Genomic DNA, 17,484 nt, shown 5'->3' on the forward strand with positions numbered 1-17,484 from the left:
TAGTGTCATGTTTCTGTTCAGTTTTTGTGCTTTCTTGACCGCAGTGTTGACAACCTTTTGTTGGTAGCCTCTTCTAAGGAAGCGGTTCTTCATGTCATTCAAGCAGCTCTTAAATTCCATTTCTTCGCTGCAATTCCTACGCGCTCTTACCAGTTCGCCATAGGGTATCGAATCAATTTGGTGTCTCGGGTATGAACTGTCTGCTCTCAGGATGGCGTTACATGAAGTCTCCTTACGGTAAAGCCTTGTGTGGAGTGTGTTGTCCACTATGTAGATCTCCAGGTTTAGGAAGGTGACTTTTTTGGTACTGTAGTTGCAGGTGAATCTCATGTCCATGTCGTTTGTATTGAGATGATCAAAGAAGGCTTCCAAATCAGGGTGTGTGCCGGACCAGATCAAAAGGCAGTCATCGATGTATCGCCCCCAGTATACAATCAAGTCTACCCAGGCTGCACCTTTTGTGCTCCAAATCTAAGTGGACTCCAAAGTCCCCATGTAAAGATTGGCAAACAAAGGGGAAAACCTTGAGCCCATGTCCACCACCTTCATTTGTTGAAACCATTTCTGATTAAACATAAAAAAGTTGTTTTTGAGAATAATGCTCATCATGGTAATGATCATGTTCGTATGTTGCCATAGATTTGCTGGTCTGGTGTTAAGATATTTGGATACAGGATCTTAACACCAGACCGTATCTTAACACCAGACCAGCAAATCTATGGCAACATACGAACATGATAAAATGACATAGGTGTGTTAAGAGCAAACAAACCACTGGCACTGCACAAACGAGGATGATCATGGATTATAACAACATCAGTCCTGTGGTGAGGAAAAGCATAATCAGATATCGTAATATACTGTTGACAAACAAAATGCTTGCACCCTGCATTACATCCAAACCACAGTTTACATACACACGTGGCAAGACACTACGATCAAGACTAAGCCCGACCGTACCAATCACAGAGAACCCTAATACCTGGCTCACAAACAGCATGAAAGGATTCTACAAATGTGGATGCTGTGGTGTGTGCAAATGGGCAAGGAACAAAACGAAATACTTTCATGACCACCGCGAACAAAAATACGAAATTAACACCAACATAAACTTCGTCGTATACATCGTGGAATGTATGTGCCACAGCCAGTACGTCGGAAGCACAATCAGGACCCTCAAGGATCGCATTGGTGAACATGCTAGGGCCATGCACCAGCAGGATCCCAGATATCCGATGGCCCTCCACATAGCACAGTGTACCAGTCACACAACTCACAAAAAATTCGAGTTCTATGGCATAGACATTGCCAAACTGAACGTACGCGGAGGCAACCAGGAACTACGCCTACGCAGGCTTGAGGCCACTTGGATCATGCATCTACACACTGTCAAGTACGGCAAAAACATGGACTCAGAACTAGAAAACTTCCTGGAAACATGAATCATCTGTGATCACTCAGCTTGATAGCTTGTGGCTATCCTTTTGACTTCTCTTACAGTCTCAGGTGTCATGCCTTGCACAAACAACCTATCCCCACATGACACCACATCGCTAGGAGACCCCCCATTGGGTGGGTTTTATCTACACTCTGTGACTTGGCTCTCGTTGCCTTTCACTATATATGACACAGCTCATTCCTCTTTATTTCGTTAAGGCACCTGCCTTTATTACTTTTCTTACTTTTATTCCTTTTCCACCTACTATATTTAAACAATCTGTGGTAATTCATCTCACCACAAGAGTGTATTTCAGGTAGAACTCCTTTTGTACAAATACGATCCCACCCTTGGCACACCGCCATTCACATCCACTCTGCCATATTCACCCCGTTATCTTACCAATGGCGTGTGTTTTTCATATTACACATCCCGCCTGTACACCTACATTCTGGTGTCCAGGTTCGTCCGTCTTTAGCTTCTCGCCCGTCTGCTTTCATACTGCTTTTCCTGAAAGTCAGCGTTCTAGCATTATTATACACTTTTCCTCACTTCCTATTTCGAGCATTAGTACGCATGCGCACCCCCGGGCTTTTGCTACTTCACATCCGGCGCTCCGCGCACCTTGATCTCCTGATAACTATCTGCCCGACTGGACGTTTAGCGACATCGTTCTTCTGAAGGTAACTTCCCTGGCCCACGTGGCATTTCTGCCTTCATAACTCTGGCCTGCTTTGCTCCCGATACGTACCCTCACCCAATACGGTTACTTTCCATTGATTTCCCTTTCTTAGGAGACAATGCGACAGTCACACACAACTGTGCGGTTACTTACCATTCACACTTATGAGCATTGCCCTCGACTTTCAACCCGTTACGGTCTGGTGTTAAGATGCTGTATCCAAATATCTTAACACCAGACCAGCAAATCTATGGCAACATACGAACATGATCATTACCATGATGAGCATTATTCTCAAAAACAACTTTTTTATGTTTAATCAGAAATGGCTTCAACAAACGAAGGTGGTGGACATGGGCTCAAGGTTTTCCCTTTTGTTTGCCAATCTTTACATGGGGACTTTGGAGTCCACTTACATTTGGAGCACAAAAGGTGCAGCCTGGGTAGACTCGATTGTATACTGGGGGCGATACATCGATGACTGCCTTTTGATCTGGTCCGGCACACACCCAGATTTGGAAGCCTTCTTTGATCATCTCAATACAAACGACATGGACATGAAATTCACCTGCAACTACAGTACCAAAAAAGTCACCTTCCTAGACCTGGAGATCTACATAGTGGACAACACACTCCACACGAGGCTTTACCGTAAGGAGACTTCATGTAACGCCATCCTGAGAGCAGACAGTTCATACCCGAGACACCAAATTGATTCGATACCCTATGGCGAACTGGTGAGAGCGCGTAGGAATTGCAGCGAAGAAATGGAATTTAAGAACTGCTTGAATGACATGAAGAACCGCTTCCTTAGAAGAGGCTACCAACAAAAGGTCGTCAACACTGCGGTCAAGAAAGCACAAAAACTGAACAGAAACATGACACTACTACCAAAGAGTAAACAAACCACTGACACTGAACAAACAAGGATGATCATGGATTATAACAACATCAGTCCTGTGGTGAGGAGAAGCATAATCAGACATTGGAATATACTGTTGGCAGACAAAACTCTTGCACCCTGAATTACATCCAAACCACAGTTTACATACAGACGTGGCAAGACACTACGATCAAGACTAAGCCCGACCATTCCAATCACAGAGAACCCTAATACCTGGCTCACAAACAGCATGAAAGGATTCTACAAATGTGGATGCTGTGGTGTGTGCAAATGGGCAAGGAACAAAACTAAATACTTTCATGGCCACCACAAACAAAAATATGAAATTAACACCAACAAAAACTGCAATACCAGATTCGTTGTATACATCGTGGAATGTATGTGCCACAGCCAGTACGTCGGAAGCACAATCAGGCCCCTCAAGGACCACATTGGCGACCATGCTAGGGCCATGCACCCGCAGGATCCCAGATATCCGATGGCCCTCCACATAGCACAGTGTAAGAGTCAAACAACTCACAAAAAATGTGAGTTCTATGGCATAGACATTGCCAAACTGAACGTACGCGGTGGCAACCAGGAACTACGCTTACGCAGGCTTGAGGCCACTTGGATCATGCATCTACACACTGTCAAGTACGGCCAAAACATGGACTCAGAACTAGAAAACTTCCTGGAAACATGAATCATCTGTGATCACTCAGCTTGATAGCTTGTGGCTATTCTTTTGACTTCTCTTACAGTCTCAGGTGTCATGCCTTGCACAAACAACCTATCCCCACATGACACCACATCGCTAGGAGACCCCCATTGGGAGGGTTTTATCTACACTCTGTGACTTGGCTCTCGTTGCCTTTCACTATATATAACACAGCTCATTCCTCTTTATTTCGTGAATGCACCTGCTTTTATTACTTTTCTTAACTTTATTCCTTTTCCACCTACTATATTTAAACAATCTGTGGTAATTCATCTCACCACAAGAGTGTATTTCAGGTAGAACTCCTTTTGTACAAATACGATCCCACTCTCGGCACACTGCCCTTCACAACCGCCCTGCCAAATTCACCCCCGTTATCTTACCAACGGCGTGTGTTTTTCATATTACACATCACTCCTGTACACCTACATTCTGGTGTCCAGGTTCGTCCGTCTTTAGCTTCTTGCCTGTCTGCTTTCATACTGCATTTCCTGAAAGTCAGCGTTCTAGCATTATTATACAATTTTCCTGACTTCCTATTTCGAGCCTTAGTACGCATGCGCACCCCCGGGCTTTTGTTACTTCACATCCGGCGCTCCGCGCACCTTGATCTCCTGATAACTTTCTGCCCGACTGGACGATTAGCGACATTGTTCTTCCGAAGGTAACTTCCCTGGCCCACGTGGTATTTCTGCCTCCATAACTCCGGCCTACTTTGCTCCCGATACGTACCCTCACCCAATACGGTTACTTTCCATTGATTTCCCTTTCTTAGGCGACAACGCGACAGTCACACACAACTGTGCGGTTACTTACCATTCACACTTATGAGCATTGCCCTCGACTTTCAACCCGTGATTTCGACCTCTACCATTTTTCACGCCGGTGAGTCATCATCTGATGCCTGCATCCCCAGGTATTTTTAACGTCACCTCACCTTTTGTTGTCTTTTCACCCGGTGTGAACATGGCCCGTTCTAACTGCTGCCTTCATTTATTTTCCACAGCCCTGTACACAAGCGCCACTCACATATACTTGTCATATGTTCTCCACGCATTCAAACCGGCACCCTAGATATTGCGCACCGGGATCGTATTTTAGTCGTAGGCCACTTTGGCAATATGGATTGTATTGTGATATTTACTGAGCTGTCTTCACACATATTTCGTGTTTTAACAGCTATGAATTTTTTTCCGACATACAGTCATCAAATGTTTTTGTTGCTTTTTGTGCTCTTTCTTGCATACTGGCTACTGATATTTTATTCTGTGTTTGGTTTCACATATCCTGTCTGATCTTTAGTGCATGACAATGCATGCACCACGAAATCGTTCTCTCCTATCTCTAACGTGTGGCTCACTCACACAAAGTAAAGGTTTGTTGATTTTCACCGCTCGTACATTGCCTTATTTATGTTTTAACATTAGTTACGATAGACTATTACCAGGTGTTGATGCTTGCATATCACTCGTGTATTGTGGTTTTATTCTTTATTGCTCGTTTTTTGCTTAATTCTACAAACTATATGTTCTTGGACCATGGTATTGATTCATCGTTTGACTACCTCCTCACTACAAGAACTATGGACCAGCTATTGGTGTGTATTTGTTTTCCATGTCATGGACACGTTTCAAACAATGCATACCCTCCTTTGTCACACATCATGCAGACGTACGTTATCCTCGCCTGTCAGCTACGTTATTGCTATATTCTTATCGCTACAGCCCACTCCTGCGTACCACCTCCACCACAGACAGTCTTTGCACAATTGTAATTAGCGTTTTTCACCTGTGATATGCTCCCTTGTGTCACACCACTACGAGCGCTCTATGTTTTTTCTTTGCATGGGCTGTCACAAGCCAAATGAGCCCTAACTTGTTAATGCTCGCCCACCACAACCCTGTCTTTTATCATGTGTTTGACATACACCGTGTATCATAAACGCCCTGGGCACTCACCTCCTAACACATCCCCATCCCCCACACTGATGTCCACTGGCATCTTCGCGCACATGCCTTCTCAACGTGCATTTGCACTCATCATTGTATCTCCCACATGACTTATTAATGTGGTTTCGAACACAGTCACTTTAGTCTCCACGCAGTCATCGGACACCCACCCCCCTTTTTTCCCCCCTGGTGTAGCATTCACTTAACACGGGTCACTTACCCTTGGAGGATAGCTGTCTCAGTCTGTAATCCCTGTCTTTCCCTTTGTTTTTTGCACCTAGATTTATATTTTGAATTATATGTTTTTACAGCCCTGATGAGTCGCAGGCACTGCCCTGTTGATGAAACACGTGTCGGCTGGCGTTCTGTAAACACTCAAAAGAAAGAAGACGTATGTTAAGTTTAATATATTGTCTTCACCATACAAACCGGTGTCTCTTGTTTTGTCTCAATCGACTAAATCACATCAAGTTGTTTATACCTTACGTGTGCCTAATACCTGCTGTACATTTAACAGTAGTTCCTTGGCAGGAAGTATGAGGGGATAGTTCCTGTTCCCAACTTCATCAGTCTTCTGGGTGAAATGGTGAAATACATTTGGTGGAAGGATTTAAGTTGGATCACAAGTTGATATGGCTGTGACTTAAGGTGCCAGCTTAGCCTCGCTCAATTCACAATCTTCAGTGGGATCCAAAACATTTTTCTTGTATATGAATCTGGAGAGTTTATCACTAGGGAACAATAGTATTGGTAGTAGTATGCCTTCGATACCAGGGGGTCTACCACCAACTTGGCCTCTTGACAAGTGTACTAAGAATGTTCTGTCAAGTTTTCTCCATATGTCTCTAGAGTGTTTTTAGGAACCCGGTCCCATCGAGAAGGGCATTTGTTTTGCTTTTAGTTCTAGGCATTGAGCTGAGTCATCACAATGGTCACAGAACCTGTCATTCATAGTAGTCATTTGGACTGCCTGGTAGGAAAGTTGCATTTCAGCAGCACCCAACCCCCACCTCATGGCAGACTAATTGGGAGTATTTTCTGAAGAAGATTTTCCTTGTATCTAATCACAGTTTATTGAAAATGCTAATTTGGATGCTACAATGTTAGTTTGGGTATAAGCAGAGCGGTTCTGGTAGGGTTATCATCTTGTAAAGTGCATTCCTGCCCAGAATTGAAAAAAGGAAGTATGACCCTTCTTTATAAACCTCCTCCCAGCATTTCAATCAGAGGGGTGGTGTTTAGGTCCAAGGCAGCTCTCTTGAGTGTACAGTGATATGTCCATACCCAAATATTTGAAGATGCCAACCTTGATGGGAATTTGGATTTCAATTGACTACCCTGCCAGGATCCCCACCGGCACCTGGACTGACGTGTTCAATTTCAGTCAGGCTGGAGGCATCCTATATAAATATAGGATTTTTGTGATACATTCACTAGTTGTGACAGGCACATCATCAGCTTAGAGTGATATATACTCTTCATTTTATCTGGCCCATTGGAACCCCCTCATGAGTACTTCCTTCATTATCCATTTGAATAATCGTTCAATTGCATGGCAAACAACAGAAGGAAAAGCAGGCACACTGCTTTGTGCCCTGCTCTGCTATGAAGCTGTCTAATATGGGAACATTAATTCTCAGCTGAACCAATGGTGCTATATATAATCTTTTCACTTGGGCATTGAACTGAGGCATGAATTTAATTTTGGTTATAACCTGAAACAGAAAATCCCTGCTTATGAATGCAAAAGCTATCTTGATAATAACTGTTATTGTCCCATATATGACATTGGGCAGGTCTATCCATACAAGTAACCACTCTACATAAAGTTGAGATAACATAAGGGTTCACCTGAGCTGCTAGTCTTTTGAAAAATCCTATTAGGAAACTGTTAGGATTAGGGTTTTTTCCAAGTTAGAGTCCTGTGATCACATCCAAGAAGTCTTAAATTTTTCCATAACAAGGTCCAATTCCTCCATATCCTCAGGTTTTAGTGTTTTGACAGGCAGGTACCCAATTAGGTGGTTGAGCCTCTCTGCATCTGTAGTGGAGTGGCAAGGCATACAATGACTCGGAAAATGTGGCAAATGTCTCTGAAAAGTATTTAGCTCCAGTGGATTTGTGTCCATCTTTCATCTGGATACTTGGGACTAATTAGGTGGTCATGTCTGTGTTGGCCATCTAGTATAGCTGTTTACCACACTTTCTACAGTCATACACTTTGCCATGGGAGGTCATCCAAATGTATTTGGATGTGTCTAGGAATAGTTCTCTCAGTTATGTTTGGACCACCTTCACATTCCTGAGCAATGATGTCTCTCTGGATAGCTGGGCTGAAGTGCTACTATGGTTGAAATTCATTCAATCCATTTCCATTTGATGTCGGACATAGATTCTTTTCAGATGATGGCTGTCAGAACCACTTTCAGAGAGACAAGCGGGCTACTGGGACCAACTGTTGTGGTTGAGGCTTTTTATTCCTAATGTCCCAGGGCCCAACCTACTATTGATCCTGAGCAACTGAGCCAAATACTCCTTCTTTTGCATTTGACTCTGTTGTAGCTGTGGACGAACAGTCAAAGTCTCCCTCGGGTGGAGGGGAGTGTAGATGCAAGTGAGTGAGCATTGACATGTGAGAGATATTATGCTGTCTTGATGAAGGTAGTCAGAACCAGCTTTACACAACTGAAATGCTTTGAGGCCTATACAGTGCTAAATTTGAGAAACATATGGGCACATTCGACAAGGGTTTTGTGATAATCATGTGCCTGTGTTGATTATTTGTACAAATTAACAAACAATTAACATAGAGTAAATTGTCTTGTGTGTTCTCTCTTTTTTATTTCTATACATATGTTGATTTTATGTGTAATTTGTGCCATCATAAATTGTTCACAACAGAAAAGTAGGGTCTAAAACATTGTATGTGATTTGTTGTTTATTATGTACATGAAGGATTTTATTATATTACATGAGTGATAGAGTGTGATTTTTTTTAAAATGTGATATAGTCAGTAACTTTTGGGGCAGTTTACTTAGGTTTGGGGTGTTGTGCGTAAGTTGTAGGAGACCCTGAGATATATATGTGATTGAGCAATAGTGAATGAGTCTTTGCAATGAATTCTGACACAAAAGGGAAGAATCTGTTTATATAGGCCTGAATGTGTTCTCTTTATTTCCCATGTCTCCTTGCTTGTTATTTGGCCATGTGGTTGGCAGCAATTTTGTGCATCCAACCAGTGTGCCTTTGCCATAGGCTTTAATGTGTTCTTTGTTCCCATTGCTCCTTGCTTTCTGTTGTTGTTGGGCCACATGGCAATGGCTGACATTTTGTGCATTTAGCCAGTGTTCCTTTGCAATAGGCTTGCATGCGTTTTTGTTCCCCATGCCTCCTTGCTCGAGGTTGTTGTTTGGCCATGTGGCTGACAATCATTTTGTCTATCCAGCCAGTGTGACTTTGCAATAGGCTTGCATGTGTTCTTTGTTCCCCATGCCTTCTTGCTCGCTGTTGCTGCTTGACCATGTGGCACTGTCTGGCAGCCATTTTGTGCATCCAGCCAGTGTGCCTTTGCCATAGGCTTGCATGTGTTCTTTGTTCCCTATACCTCCTTTCTCGCTGTTGTTTTTGGCCATGTAGCTGACAGCCATTTTTTCGCATCAAGCCTTTGCCATTGGCTTGCATGTGTTCTTTGTTCCCCAGGCCTCCTTGCTTACTGTTGACATTTGCCATGTGGCCAGCAGCTATTTTGTGCATCTAGCCAGTGTTCCTCTACCACAGGTTGCAACTGTTCTTTGACCATGTGTCTGGCAGCCATTTTGTGCAAATCAAGCCAGTAAGCCTTTGCCATAGCCTTGCATGTGTTGCTTGTTTCCCATGCATCCTTGCTTGCTGCTGTTGTTTGCTTGTGTGGCACTGGCTTGCAGCCATTTTAGGCGTCCAGCTGTGTGCCTATGCCATAGGCTTGCATAGCTGGATGTGATATCAGTTTAATAATATGCTAGAGGATTATTGTAGTATGTATTAAGAATAGGGCTGGACAGTGAACTCCGCTTTGCTAGTGGAGTTTGTGGAGCTTTCCGCACTCAGTGTTACGCAGAGATCGCGGAGTTCTGAAAAACTCAGCATTGGGGAGCGGAGTTTTTTCCCTCGCTCGCTGTTGTTTTTGGCCATGTAGATGACAGCCATTTTTCTGCATCAAGCCTTTGCCATTGGCTTGCATGTGTTCTTGTTCCCCAGGCCTCCTTGCTTACTGTTGACATTTGCCATGTGGCCAGCAGCTATTTTGTGCATCTAGCCAGTGTTCCTCTGCCATAGGTTGCAAATGTTCTTTGACCATGTGTCTGACAGCCATTTCGTGCAAATCTAGCCAGTGAGCCTCTGCCATAGCCTTGCATGTGTTGCTTGTTTCCCATGCATCCTTGCTTGCTGCTGTTGTTTGAATGTGTGGCACTGGCTTGCAGCCATTTTAGGCGTCCAGCCTGTGTGCCTATGCCATAGGCTTGCATACCTAGATGTGATATCAGTTTAATATTATGCTAGAGGATTATTGTAGTATGTATTTAGAATAGGCCTGGACAGTGAACTCCGCTTTGCTAGTGGAGTTTGTGGAGTTTTCCGCACTCAGTGTTACGAAGAGATCTCGGAGTACTGGAAAACTCAGCATTGGGGAGCGGAGTTTTTTCCCTCGCTCGAGTTTGTCAACATCAAGTTTGCAACCGGATAGAGAGGAAAATCAACCTCCCGGCAAGATTGTCCCTCGTTTGTGAACATCAACATCAAGTTCGCGAGTGCGAGCATGGAAAATCAACATTCCTGCGAGATTTCTCAACGCGTGGGAAGTCAGGGTTCTCATTGCCAGTGGTCGCATATGCACACGACAGCTCGCATTGAAAAACTGCCCGCTCGCGTTGAGAAAGCTGCCGCTTGAGTAAAAATCTACGTGAGCATCAGAATAAGAAAGCAGGGACCGCTTGCACTGTGCATGGTGCCATACCGTACGCAATGATTGCACAGTGCGGACTAGCATCCGGCACTGTGCAATAGCCACAAATGTCATTTTTATATCGTACTGGACCGCTCATGGAGCTCCGCGTAGTGCGACAGTTTTTTTTGCACTTCACGGAGTTCCGCACAGTGCAACTCCAAAAACTCTGCCCAGGGTTAATTAAGAATATAATTTTGATTAACAGTGTTTATTTATTACATGCATTTTTAATTTTGCACCTTCTTTCCTGACATAGGTTTTCCTCTTCCTTCCATATAAACATCAGCAATTGTTGATTGTTTTTTAAATTGGAATCACATTGTTTCTATAATCTTTATGATTTTTTTTATTTTAATAAAAAAAATGTTGTTTTTTAAATGCAAATAAATGTAAGTAACATTTTTAGTTTTTTTACATTGACTCTGTCTATCAATCCATCCATCCACTACAGCATTCTGTTATTTTAGTATAATTCCATTTCTACCATAATACCTTGGCTGTGCAGACACATCAATGTAATTCATTTTTTTAATGATTGTACCTTTTCTCCCTGGACCATCTTCCCTGCCATAGGTGCACACTAACCTCCATTTTTAGAAAGATTATTATTCCACTTACCCATGTAGTTCCCTGAGTGCCAAAGTGGTGTCCTTTAGGATATTTGAATATAAAGGAAAGAGCTCTAGTTTCATCTTGTGTGTTACCCTGATGGGATAGGACATTTTATGGGGTGGTTTGATTTCAAAGTGATTTTTAGCTAAGTTACCAACTACACTAGTATTGACTTTGCCTGTACCACATCTACAACAATGCCACGTTTCACTGCATGTTTTTCTTTCTTGTTTGCTCTTAGGTGCACAACTGTCAAACAGAAGGCCCGTACAGTGATGTCACACGTCAGTCCTTCAATCTCTCCTGCTTGTGCAGCTTCATGCCACTGCCAACTGAGAGATTTAAAATGGCCCAAAGAAACTTGCTGCCAAGAAAGAGGTGTGCAAGAAGAAACTGCTTTCCACTAGTGGCATGTTGGCCAAAACCATTTCTGGACAGCGTCAAATGCCTGCCGCACCGGCCTCAGAAGCAAGCTGAGAGCAGCACTCCTACATCAACAGCGCCACCTCAACTTAGGCTGAAGACCATATCTGTCTGTAAGGCAGACACTGCAATCATGGTGACATCGATGAGCAATGATGTTGCACTGGATTTGTCCCTTTCGCAAAGTAGTACCCGATCGTTTCAGGAAACAAAGCAAAGCGGACTGCAGCCAGCAATAATACATGTTCCTGCTGATGGAGCAGATCTGGAAGTCGAGCATTCTGCCCAGCAAGAATGTCCTCTTTTTGAATCATTGGCTTCTAGACCTCCATCAAGAAAAAGGAAGAGTACCACTCCACCATCTTCTTCAAGCACCACGTCTGATGATAATGATAGAGATGTGGATCCTTCCAAATTGTGGGAGATGCCAAGAGTGGCAAGTGGAAAAAAAGTTCAGAAAAGCCTTAGAATTATGGAAGGAGACAACGAGGAGGATGATGACGATGAGCTAGTAATTTTGGAATGTGACACACAGGAGTCTGATATGGATGTGGCACAGGTAGCACCGCCAACTCCCATATATGCAAAGCCCCAGCTGAGACCTGCACTAACCACTACCTCAGTAGATTTATGCACTGCAGAAAGACAATCAACAATGAGCCCAACTACCTACAGTTCTTCTTCAGGCTTTGCAGTGGCCCGGTAAAAAGGTACGCCTGCCCAGTTTGGGACTTTTTTATGATTAGCAAAGATGAGGAAAACATTGCAATATGCACTATTTTCCAAACAAGTTTTTGCTGAGGTAAGACTGGTTCACATTGTGGTACTGGAGGCCAAACGACCCCCTCGTGCAAAGCAGCCCTGTCCCAAGCAGTGTGCCAGCAAAATCGCCTCCCTCAGTGACTTTACAATGGCACAAGACTCAGAATCAGATGGGGACACCCAGCATACAGTAAGTACCCCACCACATTGTGCACCTACTTCTCAGAAGTCGCCTGTGCCAGTGGCTGCAGAAACGAGGAAAAAATACAGATCACAATTCACAATTACATGCATGTTTAGGCAGAAAGGTCCCTTCGACAGCAACCACTCAATGGCACATTTGTACAATGGGAAGCTTGCAAAATGTTAGCCCTGGACCTCCTCCCATTTTTTGGGGGAAAGAATGAGACTCATAGAATTTGTGCCAGCAATCGGCCCGAAATTGAATGTTCCAAGTCGGATCTATTTTGCCAGAGTTTCTGTTCTAGCACTGCATCACAATGTGCTGCAATTGGCTGTACAAATTTTGGAGAAAATTGGTGTTCACGCTATCCACCAGATGGAACACAGATTACATGTGCATTGTGGCACACTGTATATCTTTTGCAGGGGTAAAGCAAAAGATAGCTACAGGCTTTTACCCTGAAGAACGTTTTGAGTGTATTCAGAGGCATGCAACAGTGGCCATGTTCATAATGAAGAAATAACATACAGCTGCCAACAAATTGCTTGAATTCAACAGCAAGGTGTCTGAATGACTGACCCAGAGGTCTCAGAATTGTATTTGTTGCCACAGACAATGGCAGTAACATAGTCAAGGCCAAGGCAGATGGTGGCTATTTCAGGGTCCTGTGTTTGGCTCATTACATTACCTGGTGTTGCAAAACATTCTAAAAAGAAAAGAAGACATAGTCAGCAACATACTGACATTTCATCCAATCATTTAAAGCCCGAAAGCAGCTGTGGACTATTAAGTGTGCTAATAGATACCAGTTAAAGCCCTGATACAAGAGGTGCCAACACGTTGGAACTTGACTTATTGCATGTTGCAACGTCTATTTAGGCAGTGCAAACAGATCAATGACTATGTCATTCAAAGAGGAGGTGTTGCAATTGGGTAAGCTATGACCATGGATGAAGGCAAATGGGGTCTAGTCAAATTCATGACACAGATGCTACTCCCTTTTGAGATTTTCACATGGCAAATTAGCAAGGAGGACAATATGATGAGCCAAGCTCTTCTACTGTTGCATCTGCTACAGGACCAGTTACAGAAGGTATCTGAAAGGTTCACTCTTACAGGGGTGAAAATAAATTACAGAAGCACATGCATTGGTTGAGAGCTGAATCATTTGCTTGGCCAGCAGTACAAGACTACAGCATGACCTTATCACATCCAAAGAGTGCATCTGTGCCACACTACTTGATCCAGGGTAAAAACATATTCTGCCTACTTTTATTGCTTTTTCTGAAGGGGATGTTGCAAAATTCAAGAGGGGGGCTACAGAGGAAGTCAGAGGCCTTAAAGAAGGATGGCTGAAAGTTAAAGTCCCACCCCGCAGTTCTGGGATACCGCTTTTAACTTCCAGAGAAAGCAGTCTTGTCTCACAGCAGCCAACAACACTAGCAGCCAGAACACCGGCAACAACAGTAAGATAAGTATGGGATCCCAACTCAGCATTGTACTGGTATCAAATGGCAGGGCTTAAGTCCAGTGCTGAGGTGATGGCAAAAGAAGTATATCAATGGGCAGCACTAATGACTATCCAGATGATTTTCCAGGATTATTTGGATGATCCAAAAGAGGTCTATGTGGATCAAAACCCATTGATGCATTGCTATGAGAAGATGCACAAATGGGCAAAGCTCAGCAGGCTAGAAACAAAGTATCTGGCTTGTCCTGTACCCAGTGTGTCTGCTGAGTGTCTCCTCAGTGCAGCTGGTGCAGTTGATACAGCGAGAAGGGCCAGTCTCTCGCCTCACAATGTGGAGACATTGACTATGAGCAAAATAAATCATCATTTCATGCCACACAATTTCAACTTTACTGAAACAGTACAGGAGGAGGAGGAGGATTCGTCATAATTGAGTGTGTTAGCTGATCAACAACCTGAGTGTGAGGATGAACTCTACTTCCCAGTCTGAGTATGCCAGTGCCACCATCGAACTTTTAAAATGTTTCTCTTTGAACTTCTTTTTCTGTAAAAAGAAATGTGGCTGGTGAAACATTATGTTTGTGTCTGATTAATGTTGCCCTACTACGTTTTAGTCACAGTTATTGCCGGATTGCAGTTGGACCAGTTGTCAGAGAAGAAGCCTCCACCATTCCTTCATGACATTGGAGACAATGCCTACCTCTGTTGCATGCCTATCCTGTTTTGCATCACATAGCAGGACTGCCCAGAAGATGTTTGATTTACAAGAGTGCTTATACCAAATTACAATGTGTTGCCTGTATGAAATATGCCATGGTGCACCAATTACCTGTGTTTGGATTGGAAGAGGTAACTACAACTGTTGCAACAATGAATGACTGATTGTGAGTGATGATTCATGATTCATGTGGTAGCAGGCAGTGAGAGAGAGCGTACAACTGGCAATTTCTAAACTTGATTAAGGTGATTTGCAATGTTTTGGGCATTAATGATGGGTGATAATTATTTCAGGAGGTGATTGGCCTTTGCAAACTTACTTAGCAAAAAGTAGCCTGTACGGTCCACTCCTGTGATCCTTTTTTTTCATCATCTAGAAGGGCTGCCATAGAAGATCATTTGATTTACAAGACTATGAAATTCAAATCTGTTGCTTGCATCAAAGAGGAGATACAATGGTGTATATATCATTGTTCTTCGATTGGAACATGTAACTATTGCACCAATGAGTGATATATTATTGAGAGATTGTGAGTCACGATTCATGATTCATGTGGTGGTAGACAGTGAGGGAGGGTGTTCAACTGTAATTTGTTAGCTTGATTTAGATGAATTTTAATGTTTGGGGCGTGATGATAGATGATAATTTATTTTAAAGGTGTGTGGCCCTTTCACACTTAGCAGGTGATAATTTTTCCAGAAGGTGAGTGGACCTTTGACATTTAGAAAGATTTATGTGCAGGGTCCACCCCTTTATTCTTGTTCTTCAGAGACTAGACTAGTCACTTAAGTTAACAAACAAAACCTATACAAAATATTTCAATAGCAGTGCACTACACATCTATCATGCTTGGGTCAGGACTGGGATGGAGTTATTTGGAGTCAGGAGGAGGGTAGGAGAACTCAGGACAGGACTACCTCATCAACAGATAGAAGAAATACGTTTCTGACTTCAAAAGGAAACCATGACTCTGAGCCCTAATACTCAGCTATGTGGAATGGAGAGAGGTCAATTGAGTCCTTTTGTTTTTAGCTTTGCCTCTTAGTCTTGGTATACTTCTCTTGAAGATGAAAATTACTTTCCTTCTGTTATTCTCCTTGACTCTACAATACAGTTTCTGTTATGCAATATGCACGCCTTCTCAACTCCGGCAAGAATGAAAGGCGAAAGCTGAACTCAACACTCCTGCTTACCTACCGGACCGGTCCAGATAGGCACCCAAGAGTGATGGAATTTTTTTGAGAAGAATACAAATGCAAAACCCAATTTGCCAATATAGTATCATTTATCTTTTAGCAATCATATGTTTAGAACTGGGTGGGTTCACTCCTCCATAATTACATTTTGTCAAACCTAGAAAACAGAGCATTTAGATATATGATAACCTGGGTCTCTGGGGCAGAAGAACTGTTTTCAATGCGTTTATCTGTACTGGGTCATACCCATTCCTTTGTTTCCTTCCACAACAGATTGGTGATGATGATGTGCTGCTCATAGCCTGGATGTATATTGTCCTTATGTAGTATTTGTCTTTGTCACACCTATCCCCAAATCCCCTTTCCCATCCATTCATCAAACCCTTAACCCCCTTCCCACAGGTTTTGTGAATATTAAGGTGGGACTTATTTTACATTTTAAATGGTTATCAAACATGGTGGGGAGGCTGTGGTGAAAGTGACACCAACTCACTGCAGGATCTTCTATTACCTAAGCAATATTCCACACTGTCATGTAGTAGTCTTGTCTCAGTTCTTTGTAAAGCTATGATATCATTTATATCACCCACTTACTCAGAGGGGCCAATTCACAGAATTAGTCTGAGAGAAAATCCTAAACTTACTTCTTTTGGTATTCACAGAAGGCATTTTGTAGTAGTAAAGTTAGAAATCCTAACTTTACTACTACTAAACTTAGACACAATGCTAACCTTACAACTTTCAGTATTCACAAAAGGCATTTAGTAGTAGTAAAGTTCCTAACTTTACTACTACTAAATGCCTTTTGTGAATACCAAATGTAGTACTTTTAGGATTTTGTCTCAGATAAGTTCTGTGAATCGGGCTCAGTGTTTTTATTTCCATTTAGTTGCATGCAATAGATAATCCTTCTGAATAATTCTGCAGTGGTAGCTCACCTGGGTGGGAGTGGGACCTCGCTTGTGATGTTGTGATGCCTTCCCTGTTATTGCTTCATCTATATCTAGGTTTAGATTTATGGAGTCAAGTGAACTAGTTGAATTAGTATGTAAACAACTAACTGCAGCAGCAGATAAGTAATTGTTTATATATGTTGTTGTAGGAACTATAGGTCACAGCAACATCCCCCTAATGGTTATGATAGTTACAGAGGGTAATAAGACAATTAATATAACTAACTATAAATAACAGGTGTACACTTCTATAAACAAATAAAAAAAACATGCTGTGCAAAAGGGCAGCAGTGCAAAGTAAAAGTAAAACACAATTAAACTACTTTAGGCGTAAAGTATGGTTAAATACTTTTCCACTTTACTATGTTACTATGTCAGTCAATAAAACTTTATTCAGTTTTTCAACCATAAAAGTATACACTAAGCAGCATAACAAGCAATAAAATAAGCTGATCATAACCATAAAATATACAGAACATTTCTTACGCTTGCAGTTCACATATCCTT

Source organism: Lissotriton vulgaris, chromosome 9 (assembly GCF_964263255.1).
Source record: "Lissotriton vulgaris chromosome 9, aLisVul1.2, whole genome shotgun sequence".
Classification (NCBI taxonomy): domain Eukaryota; kingdom Metazoa; phylum Chordata; class Amphibia; order Caudata; family Salamandridae; genus Lissotriton; species Lissotriton vulgaris.